Below are 17,647 nucleotides of genomic sequence, written 5' to 3' on the forward strand. Positions count from 1 at the left end.
CAAAATTTCAACAAGAATTACTCATACAAACAATCAATTTCAAGCACAGCCAAACCATATCATAATCATACAACTCAAACACAATCAATCAAGATTAAATTTGTCAATCCCTACCTTGATTTGCTGCTCCAAATCCGGTTACTCTTTGAAGTGTTCTTAAAGCACTTTTTCCTCCTAAAACACATCAAGAACAACTTTAAATCCACAAACTCTCAACTGACCAAATCTCCCTCAGCACATTAGGAAGAGATATCTCACCTTAGACTTGCAGGAAATTCACGTTTCTTGGCCCTCAAGTCAAGTTAAGCATGATTCCTAAGGAAGAACATCAAGAAAACACATGTTTTGCATGGTTTTCCTTGAAAACCGAATGGAAATGGGAAAGGAACAGCCATCTCACCTTATTTCCATCCTTGATAAGTTACATGGTTATGTAGAGGAAGAAGAGAGGATCATTTTGGTGAAATCTGAGTTTTGATTTGAGTTTTAGTTCAGAAGAAATCAAGCTTTGAAGATTAAGTGTTCATGAAAGTTTCTCTCTTTTCTCTCTTGTTATTTTCGGCCAAAATGATAAAATGAGACAGCTAGTGATTTGTGAGGTGAGTTGTGATTGGTTGGCTTGGAGGTGGATTAAAATAATATTAAAATATCTCTGGTGTACAACTACTAAAACTAGGTGTATTGGAACACTCGTAAAAACATTTCTAAAAATTATTTTCTGAGCTGCTAGCATAAATGACACTAGTAACATATTTATTATGAGAATAGAACATGTATAATGAGGCTTTAGCATTGCTAAATTCATCAGAGAGTGCTGGTGCTAAGCTGCACCAGTAAACCGTAAACCCGGTTAAACCGATTTTCTGTTTTTAACAAAAACAGACCAGGTAACCTTATAATGTCATTCAAGCCTTTTCTAATACTAATATAATACTAATATTATACTATTATCTCTCTTCTATCATGAATCGAGTCCGGTTCATCAAACTGAGACTATTTACGAAAACTAGAATCAAAACTCCTAATCGATACGGTTCAAAAACTAGGTTCTTCGGGACTGCATTATCGAGCTTGCCTCAGAAAAGGTTCTAGCTTAAGGATGACATAATGACAATGAGGATTGAGATGCTTGATGATACAGTAGAGGTGTTCCCTTTACTGATCTTCCGGAGAAATCCGTACTTTCAGAAAAGATCTCATGTACTCGAAAATCATGGTTGTTACACTATTGGCTTTTTCTGCTTGTTTTTTATTTTTCTTTCTTTTTCTTTTATTTTTCGCAATTTTTTTTTGCAAGCTTTGTATTCACTGCTTTTTCTTGCTTCAAGAATCAATTTTTATGATTTTTCAGATTGTCAATAACATTTCTCCTTTTTCATTATTCTTTCAAGAGCCAACAAATTTAACATTCATAAACTTCACAATAAAAAATTATGCACTGTTCAAGCATTCATTCAGAAGACAAAAAGTATTGCCACCACATATAAATAATTAGAAATTTTCTTATTAAGAACTCAAAAATAAAACTGCCTCCTTATTCTCAAAAAATCTGCTATTTTATTCATGTTTAATGATGATGAGAAAAATAAATTATATCTTACTTGGAGATAATAATAAAAAAAATAAAAATAAAAATAAAGATACTAATTACTATTATTCATGTGACTCCTACGGTAGATCTCTAATAGAAAAAGTTATCACAAAGTTAAGATTAGGACTCAACAACCTTTATTTTGGGAGATGGATGCTCCTTCAATCTGTGGGGGGTCCGGCCCTTCAAGAGACAGCTTCTAGCGCTTCAGCTCCTGTAGCTCACGCCCTTGCTTCTCTTGTTCCTTCAGCAGTTTGCAGAGCATGCTATTTTGAACTTATTGTTCTTCTTTTAGTTGATCCATAGTTTCTTACAGCTTGGTGACAGATGCTTCTAGGCGGGTCTAGTAGTCAATCTGAGGGATTTCTAGGAGGAACTCCTGTGCCCTCCTTTTGATGGAGTTATCTTGCACTTGTTGTCCTTCCATTGACTTTTTGGTGATTGGGTGTTCGACTGAGATATACTCATCCACTCCCATCTTCACCTTAGTATCTTTATATAGCAGAGAGATTAAGCTTGGGTAGGCCAATTTGGCGTCAGTAGAGTTCTTGTTTGCAATTGTGTAAAGCTCGCAAGAAATCATATAATGAATTTCCACTTCGTTTCCCAGCATAATGCAGTGGATCGTCACTGCTCTTTTGACAGTGACTTCAGAGCGGTTGCTGGTGGGCAGTATAGAACGCCCAATGAAGTCCAGCCAGCCCCTAGCAACTGGTTTGAGATCTCCTCTCTTGAGTTGATTTGGGACACCTTTTGTGTTGGTTATCCACTTGGTTCCAGGGATGCATATGTCCTCTAGAACTTGGTCCAAGCGCATATCAAATCTCACCATTCTCCTAATCAAGGATTCTAGATCATCTTATAGTTGAGGCAGCTTGAAGACCTCTCTTATTTTGTCCAGATAGAAGTAAATAATCTTCCCTCTGACCATGCTTCGAAAGGTGTACAAGGCGGTTCCAGTCATTCTCAGCTTATCTGTTCGCCACATATTTGAGTAGAATTCCTGAACCATGTTTCTACCCACCTTTGTCTCAGGATTATCTAGAATTTCTCAGCCCCTATTTTGAATCTGCTCTTGGATTTTGGGATATTCATCTTCTTTCAAATTGAATTTAACTTCCTGGATCACTGACCTTAGACCCATTATTTTGTGGTAATGGTATGCATGTTCTTTGGTTAAGAACCTCTCCTGATTCCAAAGTGGTTTTGGAGTGTTCTCTTTCTTGCCTCTTGAAGTGGTTTGTTTTTCCTTAGGAGCGATGATCTTAGTGAGGCTTAGCTCAGTGATCACAAAAAATACACCAAACTTAGAGGTTTGATTGTCCTCAAGCAAAAGAAAGGAAAGGAAAGGAATAGAAGGATAGTTAAATTCAAATTATAGAGGAGAGGGGGAGGCCGAATGTGGATTTATAAGGGAGGGGGTGGGATCGAAAATTTTGAAAAAGCTATGATAGAAGATATGATTTGTAAAAGATAAATATGATATGAAAAATATGAAATTTTAAAATTGAAAAGATATGAGAGATTTGTAAAAGATAAATATGATTTTGAAAAAGATTTGAGAAGAAATTACAAAGATAGATGAGTTTTGAAAAATATTTGAAAAGAAATTGAAAAAGATTTGAGAAAGATTTTTTTTTTTAGGATTAAAGAAAAACTTATTTTTAATTTGTTTTATTTTTCTGAAATTGAAATTGAAAGATGATAATTTGTAACATGTTTTTGCAAGAAATTTTGAATGGAACTATGAAAATTTGAAAAAAATTTGAGTTGGAAACAAAACTTCCTCCCCTCCATATTCCTAGCGTTAAACTCCCAGAATGGCACTCATTCTGGCGTTTAACACCCATTTGTTGCTTCTTTTGGGCGTTTAACGCCCAGCCAGGGTACTTGGCTGGCGTTAAACGCCAAAAAGCCTTTATCACTGGGCATTTTTCTAAATGCCCAGGATGCTGCAATTCTGGCGTTAAACATCCAAAATGGTACCCATTCTGGCATTTAACGCCCAAAAAGGTATCTTTACTGGCGTTAAACACCCAGAATGGTGCCCATTCTGGCATTTAACGCCCACAATATCCCTTACTGGCATTTTTGTGCCAGTGAGCTCCTTTTCTCTGCTTTATGCTCTGAATTCTTCTGTAACTCTGTGAACTCCTGCAATTGTTAATTAACCTTGAAGATAATCATATAAAACTCATATAATTATTATTTGTATAACAAATGAACTTTGCTAGTGGCTGGGTTGCCTCCCAGCAAGCGCTTCTTTATTGTCTTTAGCTGGACCTTACTGAGCTTTTAATCTAGTCTCAACCTTGAGCATTCTTGCTCAACATTGCCTTCAAGATAATGCTTGACTCTCTGTCCATTAACAATGAACTTCTTATTAGAATTAATGTCTTGAAGCTCCACATAGCCATATGGTGACACACTTGTAATCACATATGGACCCCTCTACCGGGATTTTAATTTCCCGGGAAATAATCTGAGCCTAGAGTTAAATAGCAGAACCTTCTGTCCTGGTTCAAAGACTCTGGATGACAGTTTCTTATCATGCCACCTTTTTGCTTTCTCCTTGTAAATTTTTGCATTTTCGAAAGCATTGAGTCTGAATTCCTCTAGCTTATTTAACTGGAGTAATCTCTTCTCTCCAGCTAACTTAGCATCTAGATTTAGGAATCTGGTTGCCCAATAAGCCTTATGCTCCAGTTCCACGGGCAGATGACAGGCCTTGCCATACACAAGCTGGTATGGAGAGGTTCCTATAGGAGTCTTGAACGCTATTCTGTATGCCCACAGAGCATCATCCAAGCTTTTTACCCAATCCCTTCTACGGGCAATTACAGTCCGTTCCAGGATTATTTTTAGTTCTCTATTAGAGACTTTAGCCTGCCTGTTTGTCTGTGGATGATATGGAGTTGCCACTTTGTGGCTAATTCCATATCGGACCATAGCAGAGTAAAGTTGTTTATTGCAGAAATGAGTGCCCCCATTACTGATTAGTACTCTAGGGACACCAAACCTGCTGAAGATATGTTTCTGGAGGAACTTCAGCACTGTCTTAGTATCATTAGTGGGTGTTACAATTACCTCTATCCATTTAGATACATAATCTACTACCACCAGAATATACGTGTTTGAGTATGATGGTGGGAAAGGCCCCATGAAGTCAATACCTTATACATCAAATAGCTCAATCTCTAAGATCCCTTGTTGAGACATGGCATAACCATGAGGCAGATTACCAGCTCTTTGGCAGCTGTCACAATTACATACAAACTCTCGGGAGTCTCTATAGAGAGTAGGCCAATAGAAGCCACATTGAAGAACCTTGGTGGCTGTTCGCTCACCTCCGAAATGGCCTCCATATTGTGATCCATGGCAATGCCACAAGATCTTCTGTGCCTCTTCCTTGGGCACACATCTACGGATTATTCTGTCTGCACATCTCTTAAAGAGATACGGTTCATCCCATAAGTAGTACTTTGCATCAGAGATCAATTTCTTTATTTGCTGCCTGCTGTACTCTTTGGGTATGAATCTTACAGCTTTATAGTTTGCAATGTCTGCAAACCATGGTGTTTCCCAAATGGCAAATAATTGCTCATCCAGAAATGTTTCAGAGATCTCAATAGAGGGGGAGGACGCCCCTTCTACTGGTTTTATCCGGGACAGATGATCAGCCACTTGGTTCTCTGTCCCTTTTCTGTCTCTTATTGCTATATCAAACTCTTGCAGAAGCAACACCCATCTTATGAGCCTGGGTTTTGAATCCTGCTTTGTGAGTAGATATTTAAGAGCAGCATGGTCAGTGTACACAATCACTTTTGATCCTACTAAATAAGATCTAAACTTGTCAATGGCATACACCACTGCAAGCAACTCTTTTTCTGTGGTTGTGTAATTCTTCTGTGCGTCATTCAGAACATGGCTAGCATAGTAAATGACGTGCAGAAGCTTGTTATGCAGTTGTCCCAATACTGCACCAATGGCATGGTCACTGGCATCACACATTAGTTCGAATGGTAATGTCCAGTATGGTGCAGAAATAACTGGTGCTGTGACCAGCTTAGCTTTCAGAGTTTCAAACGCCTGCAGACACTCTGTGTCAAACACAAATGGCGTGTCAGCAGCTAGCAGATTGCTCAGAGGTTTTGCAATTTTTGAAAAATCCTTTATAAACCTTCTATAAAATCATGCATGCCCTAGAAAGCTTCTGATTGCTTTCACATTGGCAGGTGGTGGTAACTTTTCAATTACCTCCACTTTAGCTTGATCCACCTCTATTCCCTTGTTTGAAATTTTATGCCCAAGAACAATTCCTTCAGTCACCATAAAGTGACATTTTTCCCAGTTTAAAACTAGATTGGTCTCTTGGCATCTTTTCAGAACAAGTGCTAAATGGTCAAGGCAGGAACTAAACGAGTCTCCAAATACTGAGAAGTCATCCATGAAGACTTCCGAAAATTTCTCTACCATATCAGAGAAGATGGAGAGTATGCACCTCTGAAAGGTTGCAGGTGCATTGCTCAGACCAAAAGGCATCCTTCTGTAGGCAAATACTCCAGAAGGACATGTGAATGCTATTTTCTCTTGGTCCTGAGGATCTACTGCAATTTGGTTGTAACCTGAATAACCATCCAAAAAGCAGCAATATTCATGACCTGCTAGTCTTTCTAGCATTTGGTCTATGAATGGTAAAGGAAAGTGATCCTTCCCGGTGGCTGTATTGAGCCTTCTATAGTCAATACACATACGCCACCCTGTAACTGTTCTTGTAGGAACCAGTTCATTCTTTTCATTATGAACCACTGTCATGCCTCCCTTCTTGGGGACAACTTGGACAGGGCTCACCCAGGGGCTATTAGAAATAGGATAAATAATCCCAGCCTCCAGTAACTTGGTGACCTCTTTCTGCACCACCTCCTTCATGGTTGGATTTAGCCACCTCTGTGGTTGAACCACTGGCTTAGCATCGTCCTCCAATAGGATCTTGTGCATGCATCTTGCTGGGCTGATGCCCTTAAGATCACTTATGGACCACCCAAGAGTTGTCTTGTGTGTCGTTAGCACTTGAAGTAGTGCTTTCTCTTCCTGTGGATTTAAAGCAGAGCTTATGATCACCGGAAAAGTGTCACTTTCTCCCAGAAATGCATATTTCAGGGATGGTGGTAGTGGTTTGAGCTCGGGTTTAGGAGGTTTCTCCTCTTCCTGAGGAATTTTCAGAAGTTCTTTTATTTCCTCTGATTCCTCCAGATCAGGCTGAACATCTTTAAAGATGTCTTCTAGCTCTAATTCGAGACTCTCAGCCATGTTGATCTTCTCTACCAGGGAGTCAATAATATCAACACTCATGCAGTCATTTGATGTGTCTGGATGCTGCATAGCTTTGACAACATTTAACTTGAACTCATTCTCATTGACTCTCAGGGTCCCTTCCCCTTTTTGGACATCAATGAGAGTTCATCCAGTTGCTAGGAACGGTCTTCCTAGAATGAGAGTTGCACTCTTTTGCTCCTCCATTTCCAGTACTACAAAGTCAGTGGGAAAGGCAAATGGCCCAACCTTGACAATCATGTCCTCAATTATGCCTGATGGATATTTAATGGAGCCATCAGCAAGTTGAAGACATATCCGGGTTGGTTTGACCTCTTCAGTCAAGCCAAGCTTTCTCATAGTGGATGCAGGGATTAGGTTGATACTTGTCCCAAGGTCACATAGAGCTGTCTTGGTACAAGTCTAATGTGCAAGGTATCATAATGCTTCCAGGATCCTTAAGCTTCTCTGGTAAGCTTGTTAGAATGACTGCACTGCATTCTTCAGTGAGAAAAACTTTTTCAGTTTCTCTCCAATCCTTCTTATGACTTAAGATCTCTTTCATGAACTTAGCATAAGAGGGTATTTGCTCAAGTGCCTCTAGAAACGGAATCTTTATTTCAAGGGTCCTGAGATAGTCTGTAAAGCGGGCAAATTGTTTATCATGTTCCGCTTGGCAGAGTTTTTGAGGATAAGGCATTTTGGCTTTGTATTCTTCAACCTTAGTTGCTGTGGGTTTATTCCCTACAGAGGCAGGTTGAGAAGCCTACTTGATGGAGTTATTATCAGCACTTGCAGGTGTTTGATCCCTCATTGGCATTTGAACGCCAGGATAGGGGGATGGATGGGCGTTTAACGCCAGATTCCTACCCTTTTCTGGCGTTTGAACGCTAGAACTGGACATGGATTGGGCGTTTAACACCACTTTCTTACCCTTTTCTGGCATTTAAATGCCAGAATCATTCCTCTCTGGGCTCTTACTGTCCTCAGAGGGATTTTGGGTAGCAGGATGCTCATCTTCTGTCAGCTGTTCTTTTCTTGGCTTTCTGCTGCTTTGAGTTGAGGTATTCAATGTTTTTCCACTTCTTAATTGAACTACTTAGCACTCTTCTGTTATCTATTTTGATAACTGCTGTTTTGTCTGATTCAATTGTGATTCCATATCCTTGTTAGCATTTTTGGTTTCTTGTAGCATCTCCTTAAATTCTGCTAACTGCCTTGTTATAGAAGATAATTGTTGATTGAGTTCAGCAAGTTGTTCCTGAGGACTAAAGTCAGTTGATACTGCCTTAGCTTCTTCTTTCATGGAGGACTCACTACTTATGTACAGATGCTGATTTCTGGCAACTGTATCAATAAGCTCTTGAGCCTCTTCAATATTCTTTCTCATGTGTATAGATCCACCAGCTGAGTGGTCTAGAGATATCTGAGCTTTTTCTGTAAGCCCGTAGTAGAAGATGTCTGACTGCACCCACTCTGAAAATAATTCAGAGGGGCATTTCCTTAGCATCCCTCTGTACCTCTCTCAGGCGTTATAAAGGGATTCATCATCCTCTTGTTTAAAACCTTGGATATCCAGCCTTAGCTGTGTCATCCTTTTTGGAGGGAAATATTGATTTAGAAATTTGTTTGATAATTGTTTCCATGTTCTTATGCTTGTTGTAGGTTGGTTATTTAACCACTTCTTAGCTTGATCTTTTACGGCAAATAGAAACTCAGTAGGTTCTTCCTGTGGAAGACCGGAAAACTGGCAATTTTACTGCACCATAACAATGAGCTGAGGATTTAGCTCAAAACTACTTGCTTTGATGGGTGGTATACAGATGTTACTCCCATATGCAGCAGTAATGGGGTTATCATATGACCCCAGAGTCCTTCTGGACTGTTCATTTCCAGTTAGGTCCATGATGGGGTAAAAGGGAATTGATATGAATTGCAAATAAAATATATTTTTGTTTTTATTTTATTTAAGTAGAAACAAACCGAATAATTAATAATAAATAAAAATAATAAGATAAAATAAAATAATTAGAGATTAAAATATAAATTTCAAAAATGAAGAGAAAAAAAATTGAAAACTAAAATAATTACTTAATTGAGAAGATTTGAAAAACTTTTGATATGATTTTTGAAAAAGATTTTGAATTTTGAAATTTCAAAACAAAGATAAGATAGAATAAAAAGTTTTAAAATAAAAATCTGAATTTTTAAAGAAAAATTTGAAAATTAATTAAAATAAAAAGAAAAGATATTTTTGAATTTAATGAAGAAATAGAAAAACAGTAAAAATGACACCAAACTTAAAATTTTTAGATCAAAACAAAGAAAACAAACAGAAAAACTTTGAATATCACGATGAACGCTAAGAAGAACTTTTGAAAATTTTTTTTTTAAGAAAACAGAAACACAAGGGACACCAAACTTAAAATATGAAACTAAACTCAAACAGAAAAACTCAATTATTAGTTTATAAAAATTTTCAAAAAATTTTAGAAAAGAAAATAAGGATTTTAGAACTTTAACCAAAAAATAATAATAGAAGATGCAATTTTTATGACTCTAAACTAAAAAGGAAAATTTTTCCTAATCTAAGCAACAAAATAAACCGTCAGTTACCCAAACTCGAACAATCCCCGTCAACGGCGCCAAAAACTTGGTGCACGAAATCACACTTTTGCAATCCCGCACAACTAACCAGCAAGTGCACTGGGTCGTCCAAGTAATACCTTACGTAAGTAAGGGTCGATCCCACGGAGATTGTCGACTTGAAGCAAGCTATGGTTATTTTGTAACTCTTAGTCAGGAAATTAGTAATAAAAGTGGTTGGGTTTCTGAAGAGTAAATAACATAAAATAAATAATACTTGTTATGCAGTAATGGAGAAGAGGTTGAGGTTTTGGAGATGCTCTGTCTTTTGAATCTCTGCTTTCCCACTGTCTTCTTCTTCACGCACGCAGGTCTCCTTCCATGGCAAGCTGTATGTTGGTGGATCACCGTTGTCAATGGCTACCAGCCATCCTCTCAGTGAAAAGGGTCCATGTACATGGCTAATAATTTGTTGGTTCTCACTAATGTTGGAATAGGATCCATTGATCCTTTTGCACACTGTCACTGCGCCCAGCATTCATGAGTTTGAAGCTCGTCACAGTCATCCCTTCCTGGATCCTACTCGGAATACCACAGACAAGGTTTAGACTTTTCGGATCTCAGGAATGCTGTCAATTGATTCTAGCTTATACCACGAAGACTCTGATCTCACAGATTTAAATGTTCTATTGTCAGGAGAGTTAGTCAAACCCGTGAACCAGGTATCCAAGAGATATACATTCAACCTAAGGTAGAACGGAAGCGGTTGTCAGGCACGTGTTCATAGGTTGAGAATGGTGATGAGTGTCACGGATCATCACATTTATCATATTAAAGTGCGAATGAATATCTTAGAATAGAAACAAGCGTGATTGAATGAGAAACAGTAGTAATTGCATTAATCCATCGAAACACAGTAGAGCTCCTCACCCCCAACCATGGGGTTTCGAGACTCATGCTGTAGAAGATACAAGTTCTGATGTAAAAGGTCATGAGGTCCATAGTAAGTCTCTAAAAGTAGTTTTTATACTAAACTAGTGACCTAGGTTTACAGAAAATGAGTAAACTAAGATAGATAGTGCAGAAATCCACTTCCGGGGCCCACTTGGTGTGTGCTTGGGCTGAGCATTGAGCTTTACACGTATAGAGGCTTCTCTTGGAGTTAAACACCAGGTTGCAGCCTGTTTGTGGCGTTTAACTCTGGTTTGTAACCTGTTTCTGGCGTTTAACTTCAGAATAGGGTAGGAAGTTGGCGTTTAAACGCCAGTTTGCGTTGTCAAAACTCGGGCAAAGTATGGACTATTATATATTGCTGGAAAGCCCTGGATGTCTACTTTCCAACGGAATTAAGAGCGTGACAATTGGGTTTCTGTAGCTCCAAAAAATCAATTTCGAGTGCAGGAAGGTCAGAATCCAACAGCATCTGCAGTCCTTTTTCAGCCTCTGAATCAGATTTTTGCTCGGGTCCCTCAATTTCAGCCAGAAAATACTTGAAATCACAGAAAAACACACAAACTCATAGTAAAGTCTGAAAATGTGATTTTTGCATAAAAGCTAATAAAAATATACTAAAAAGTAGCTAAATCCTACTAAAAACTATATGAAAATACCCCCAAAAAGCGTATAAAATATCCACGTCCCCCTCCTTTCACGCAACCCACATTGACGCACGTAGTACGCATGCGCGTCGGTTGCACCGCACCACTAAATCCCAGCGCCGCCAGTTTTCCTTCTTTCTCCCTCCCAAATCCTAATTCTCTCCCAATCCTAATTCTTATCAATCCTATTATTTCCTCCTTCTTTCTTTCTTCTTCCTTATTCTTTCTTACTTTCTATTACTTTCTTCTTCCCTTCTTCATCTTCTTCATCCAGGTTCTTTTCTTCTTCCCCTTTTACCCTTTCATTATTACTTTAATATATGTTTCCTTCTTCTTTATTTTTCTTTTAATTTCATTATCTATGGTTTCTTTTTCTTTTTCTTTCTTCTTCTATGATTTGACAATTAATACTAATTTTTAGGTTACATGCATATTGGATTTCATACTTTCCCTAACATCTTTTACATGCATACCAAGTGTTTGTGAAAAGCCCCTATGGCATTGTGAATTATTAATTATTCTATTCTTCTACTCGACGACTTATTTTTCACAAAACCCTTGAAATCTTTTATTGATTAAATATAATTGTCAATACAAACGTGATTATTAGTTTGTTACATTAGATAATCAAATTAAGCTCTTAATGCTTGATCTACGCTACTCATGCCTTTGCCAGCATGCTAATAAACATCTTGCATCTAATTGTCTTAATTTATCATGCTTTATTTCCATTGATGTCCTAATTACATGGAATCGCGACCATGTATTTACGACATTCTTCTTTACCTTGGCATTGATTATCACTTGTAATTTCCTCCTCCCAGTTCTAGCTATTTGATTTCATGTTCCTTTTTTTTCCACCTTTTCAGGATGGCCACCACGAAGGGTAAAGAGAAAGCCTCTAACAAGCCACCGACGAGGAGGTGATGCCAGGGCATTTTGGCTAGTTTCACTGACCTTTTCTTTACTATTTTAGGGTAGTTTCATGCATTTTCTTAGTAAATAAGCAAGTTTTGGGTAGAAATACACTTACATCTTGATTCAAGCAAACATGGTGAACTTTACATGATTTCATGAGAATTATGCATGAATTGAATGACAAATTGGATAATGCATAATCTCATGACTTGGAATAGAGCTTTGATGCACTTTATTTGCTTGATTTCAGGACAAAGGAAGCAAGTAAGAGCCACGTTAGTAGCCATGCTAATCTAATTAACGTGACCACTAACATGGAATGGGCATAAGCTTGTAGCGTTAATGAGAAAAGTGATCGCCAATAATGCCTTCGAAGCCATCATAGCCCACGTTAGTTGCCACGTTAATTACATTAACGTGGTAGCTAACGTGGAGGAAAAAGGGAGCTCCAACGTTAGTGGTAAAAGTGAATGCCACTAACGCCCCAAAATGGCAAACTTAGCCAGGTTAAGTGGCAACGTTAATCTAATTAATGTGAACTCTAACGTGGGAAGGAGGGGCGTTTGGAGCATTAGTGACAAAGGTAAGTGTCACTAACGCTCTCGAAGCTTAGGCATGCCCATGTTAAGGGTCACGTTAGTTATACTAACGTGAACTCTAACGTGGGAAAAAGAGGCAATTAGCAACGTTATTAGAAAAGGTGAATGCCAATAACGTTTGCGAAGGACCAAGAGGCAACGTTAGTGGTCACGTTAATGCCACTAACGTTGAAGTTAACGTGGATCATTTTGGTTTGGAATGTTAGTGGAAAAGGTGATCGTCACTAACGTTCTCGAACCCACATTTTAACTTAACGTTAACACCACTAACATCTTAACTAACATCCATGCCTAACTCACACTTTTCTGCAAGCAAAGCTGAGCCCACTAAAGACTATAACTACTTCAACTCAAGATCAAAGGCCCATATCCAAGACTTGAAGAGCCAACTAGAAGATCAGAAGAATAGTATATATAAGAATAGTTTTGAACTAGAAAGGGAGCTGTGCATTTTGGAGAATTACACTCTGTATACTTTACTTTCTCTGTAATTTCTAGTTAATTAGACAATGCATTCTTCTTTCATTTCCAGAGCTATGAACAACTAAACCCCTTTTCATTGGGTTAGAGAGCTCTGTTGTAATTTGATGGATCAATAATAGTTTTCATTATTCTTCTTCTTTCTTTTCTCTTGATTTTACTAGAAGGCTTTCAATCTTCATCCAATTGGGTAGTTGTCTTGGAAAAGAAGCTATTCATACTTGGATCTCTTCGGAACCTTGGAAGAGGAATGAAGAGATCATGCTAGAAATGCTTTCTCATGTTGGACCAAATTGGGGTTTGGATGGATATAGTGACATATAATCCTACCAACACTTTGATTTGGGAATACATGTGGTATAATCAGTGACCATACTTCATCTCTTCTCATGAGCAATTAGACCAAGGAATTGGCTATTGATCAAGATTTGAGAGATTGAATTACCAAGGAATTGGAATCCAATCACTTAAGATTGCCAAGGAGATCAATGAATGCACTGATTGAGGAAGAGATAAGAATAAATTTGATCCGGAGAATACAACATCTCCTGAGCCCAATGAATCCCCCATTTCTGATCTTACCCATTCTCTTTACTTTCTGTCATTTACTTTTATGTTCATTTCCCCAAACCCCCGTTTAAGATTCTGCAATTTACTTTCCATCATTTACATTCTGCCATTTACTTCCAGCAATTACCTTTTCTGTTATTTACTTTCCCGCCATTTAATTTTCTGCAAATCTCAACTAAATTTCTGCTTAGCTCAACTAGAACATTCTTCTGATTAAAGTTGCTTGACCAATCAATTCCTGTGGGATTCGACCTCACTTTATTGTGAGTTTTTACTTGACGACAATTCGGTATACTTGCCGAGGGAAATTTATTGAGAGACAAGTTTCCGTGCATCAAGTTTATGGCGCCGTTGCCGGGGATTGATTTTGTATCAACAATTATTAAATTGGTGGATAACTAGATTGAGCATTTTTCTTTATTTGATTTAATTTCATTTGAGTGATTTAATTCTAAACCTGAGAGGACCTTCCTTAGATTAAGGAGGGAAGCAAGAAGAAAGAGAGTTGTTGGTGCTGAGGAAGAGGAGGAGTATTTTGAACCAAACATGGAGGAGAATATGGAGAACCACCATAAAGAAGAGGCTCACAACCGTGTCAGAGAAGGACCAGCAAATCATGCTGGGCAAGAGAGAAGAGTACTGGGCTCTTACATCAATCCAAACCCAAGAAATTGCGGAAGTAGCATCCAAAAGCCAACCATACATGCCAATAACTTTGAACTAAAACCCCAGCTCATCACCCTTGTTCAGAACAACTGTTCATTCGGAGAAAGTGTCCAAGAAGACCCCAATCAACATCTCACCACCTTCCTAAGGATATGTGATACTGTGAAGTTTAATGGTGTTCATTCTGACACTTATAGATTGCTTTTATTCCCCTTTTCACTCAAGGACAAAGCATCTAAATGGCTGGAATCTTTCCCGAAGGAGAGTTTAACAACCTAGGAAGATGTGGTGAACAAATTCTTGGAGAGATTCTACCCTCCTCAGATAATTAATAGGTTGAGAGCTAAAGTACAAACATTCAGGCAACAAGATGGTGAAACTCTCTATGAAGCATGGGAGAGGTTTAAGGACTTGACAAGAAGGTGCCCACCAGACATGTTCAATGAATGGGTGCAGTTACATATTTTCTATGAGGGTCTTTCTTATGAATCAAAGAAGGTAGTAGACCACTCATCCGAGGGATCTCTGAACAAGAAGAAGACCATTGAAGAAGCCATAGATGTCATTGAGACTGTAGCTGAGAATGATTACTTCTATGCTTCTGAAAGGGGCAATACTGGAGGAGTGATGGAGCTGAACAATGTGGATGCACTGCTGGCTCAAAACAAGATGATCACCAAGCAGCTGGCTGACCTTACCAAGAAGATGGAAAGAAACTAAGTCGCAGCAGTCACCACCTCATCAGCAGCTCAAGAAGGAGTGAACGCAGAGGTAGAGGGTGATCAGGAACAAGCCAACTACATTGGGAACTCACCTAGGCAGACCCATGATCCATACTCCAAAACTTATAATCCTGGTTGGAGGAACCACCTGAACTTTGGGTGGGGAAATCAACAAGATCAAGGCTAAGATCAGAGACGTCACAACCCCAACAACAATGCAGCTCACCAACATTCCACACAAAGATCATATTAGCACCCACCTAACAATACCTCTCAACATCCATATCAAAACCAAAATGGCCCTTCTCATACCTCCAATCTCAACTCACCATCATTCGAAGATAGACTCTCCAGAATCGAGACTCTACTTGAAGGCATATGTAACGAAATCCACGATAACAAGGTGTTCAAGGAGGAGGTGCGAGCCAATATCAAAAACTAGGGAGACACCATCAAGAGGCTGGAATTTCAAGTGGGATACCTCTCTGAGAAGATTCCCAAACCTACTGACAGTTTCCCAAGTGACACAGAGAAAAACCCGAGAGGTAAAGCAAAGAAAGTGAGATGGGAAGAATGCAAGATGGTCACTATAAGTGATAAGGGGACTGAGGAAGAGCTGAACAAACCCTTAGAATCCTCTGGAGATACTTCAGCAGAGAAGCAAGAAGAGGGCCACCAAGAAACTAAAACTACACAGAAGGAGATTCTGAAACTCTATGCACCTTTTCCCCAAAAACTCAAGGGTGGTGTAGAAAAGAGAATATACTCAAAGTTCCTCGACATGTTTGCATCCCTTCATGTGAACATACCATTCATCAAGGCTCTCCAACAAATGCCCTCATACATTAAGTGTATGAAGGAGCTGCTGACCAGGAAAAGCTCACTCAAAGGAGGGCAAACAATAGTGATGAATAAGGAGTGCAGTGTTCTCATTCAACCAGAGTTGCCTACAAAAAGGAAGGATCTAGGGATTTTTCACATCCCCTGTGCCATAGGAGAAACACTAATTGATAAGGGACTCTGTGATCTGGGAGCAAGCATTAATTTAATGCCTCTATCCCTCATGAAGAAGCTGCAGATCAATAAGCTAATGCCCACTGACGTAGTCATCAGGCTGGCTGACAAAACTCAAAAACAAGCAGTAGGAGTGGTTGAAAACGTGTTGGTGAAGGTTGGGAACTACTTCCTTCCCACAGACTTTGTCATATTGGAAATGGAAGAGAGTTACCTCCATCCAATCATATTGGGATGACCATTCCTAGCCATAGCCAGAGCGCTTATAGATGTGGAGTGAGGAGAGCTAATACTGAGGATACATGATGAAAAACTCGCATTCAATGTCTTCAAACCCTCACAAGAAGCAGATCAAGAAAAAAAGGAACCAAGGGAAGATCACAATGATGCACTGGTGAAAGAAACAAGCACCGAAGCAAAAACAGTACACCCTGAAATCCCTTTGGTTGGTAAACAAAACAGTCAGAAGGTGCAACAGCTAAAGGAAACCCAAGAGGAGCCAAATCCACCAGAGTCATATAAGACCAGCAACAAAATTTCCCTGAGAAAGGAGGCCACAAAGAGCAGGGTAGCGTTAAAAGAAACAAGGAAGAAGGCACCAAGGGGATGGAGGAATAAGAAGATCCCTACAGAGGATTTCTCTCCAGGGATAAAGTGATCTCAGCTCATCTCTCAGCTATTCCACCTCATCTCCCCACCATCCCATCTCAGCTGCCTAAAGTTTTCACCATCAGCAGAATTCTCACCTTAGAACATGTGGAGATCCTTAATGAAGCCAATGGAGATAGATTCACTGCGAGAGGATAAGATTTAAAGCATTACCAACCACCCTGACAAAGGCAGAACGTCAAGCTAGAGACGCTAAAGAAGTGCTTCATGGAAGGCAACCCATGTTTTATATGTTTTTAAAGTAGTTAATAATGCAAGGTTCATGAATTCCAAATCAACTTTGACATACACTTAAATGAATCCTTGTATGCAACATATAGTGAAGAACAAGTTTGGTGTTCAAGGCACACTAAGAGAACATAATTTCAATTCATATCATGTCACTCTTAGAACCATGAACAAATCTTTTTACACCACATGGCCACAAACTAAGTTTGGTGTCACCAATATTGCATACATGGACAGTTAAATAGTCAGTTGGTTTGCATTCATGAATAGGACTTAGTTAGTTAAAAACAAAAATTTTAAAAGAGTAGTTATCCCATTTTCTAATTTTGCCGCCAACTTTCAACGTTATTAATTTTATTCCTTTGACTTGTATAGGAATTAAAGGAAGGATTAAAGAGAAATTGATGGGACAAGTGAAGAAGGAGGGTTCAGCCACTTCAAAAATGGGGACTATACACATGTCTTCAAAGGGAATATAATGGAAAATGTTGCCATGCAACATTGCAGGAATAAGACACTTGGAAACCGAACCAACCCCATCATAAAAGTGATGATCCTTGTGCCCATCCCATGCTAAACCTCATCCGTTCATTATTAGACTATACCATCAATCCACACCATTCATTTACTCATTACTTTTCTATATAAGTGGTTCCTAGTCCGTACCCTTTCACATTCCAATGCTGATAGCTT

General features: G+C 38.8%; 1 non-coding gene across 1 annotated transcript; it reads right to left on the reverse strand.

Annotated features, from left to right (window-relative positions):
* Positions 1–14,654: 14,654 nt before the first annotated feature.
* Positions 14,655–14,758, reverse strand: LOC112753508 (small nucleolar RNA R71). Its single transcript, XR_003177893.1, has one exon. It is a non-coding gene; the product is annotated as a small nucleolar RNA R71 (small nucleolar RNA).
* Positions 14,759–17,647: the final 2,889 nt, after the last annotated feature.

This window comes from Arachis hypogaea, chromosome 15 (genome assembly GCF_003086295.3).
Source record: "Arachis hypogaea cultivar Tifrunner chromosome 15, arahy.Tifrunner.gnm2.J5K5, whole genome shotgun sequence".
In the NCBI taxonomy this organism is placed as follows: domain Eukaryota; kingdom Viridiplantae; phylum Streptophyta; class Magnoliopsida; order Fabales; family Fabaceae; genus Arachis; species Arachis hypogaea.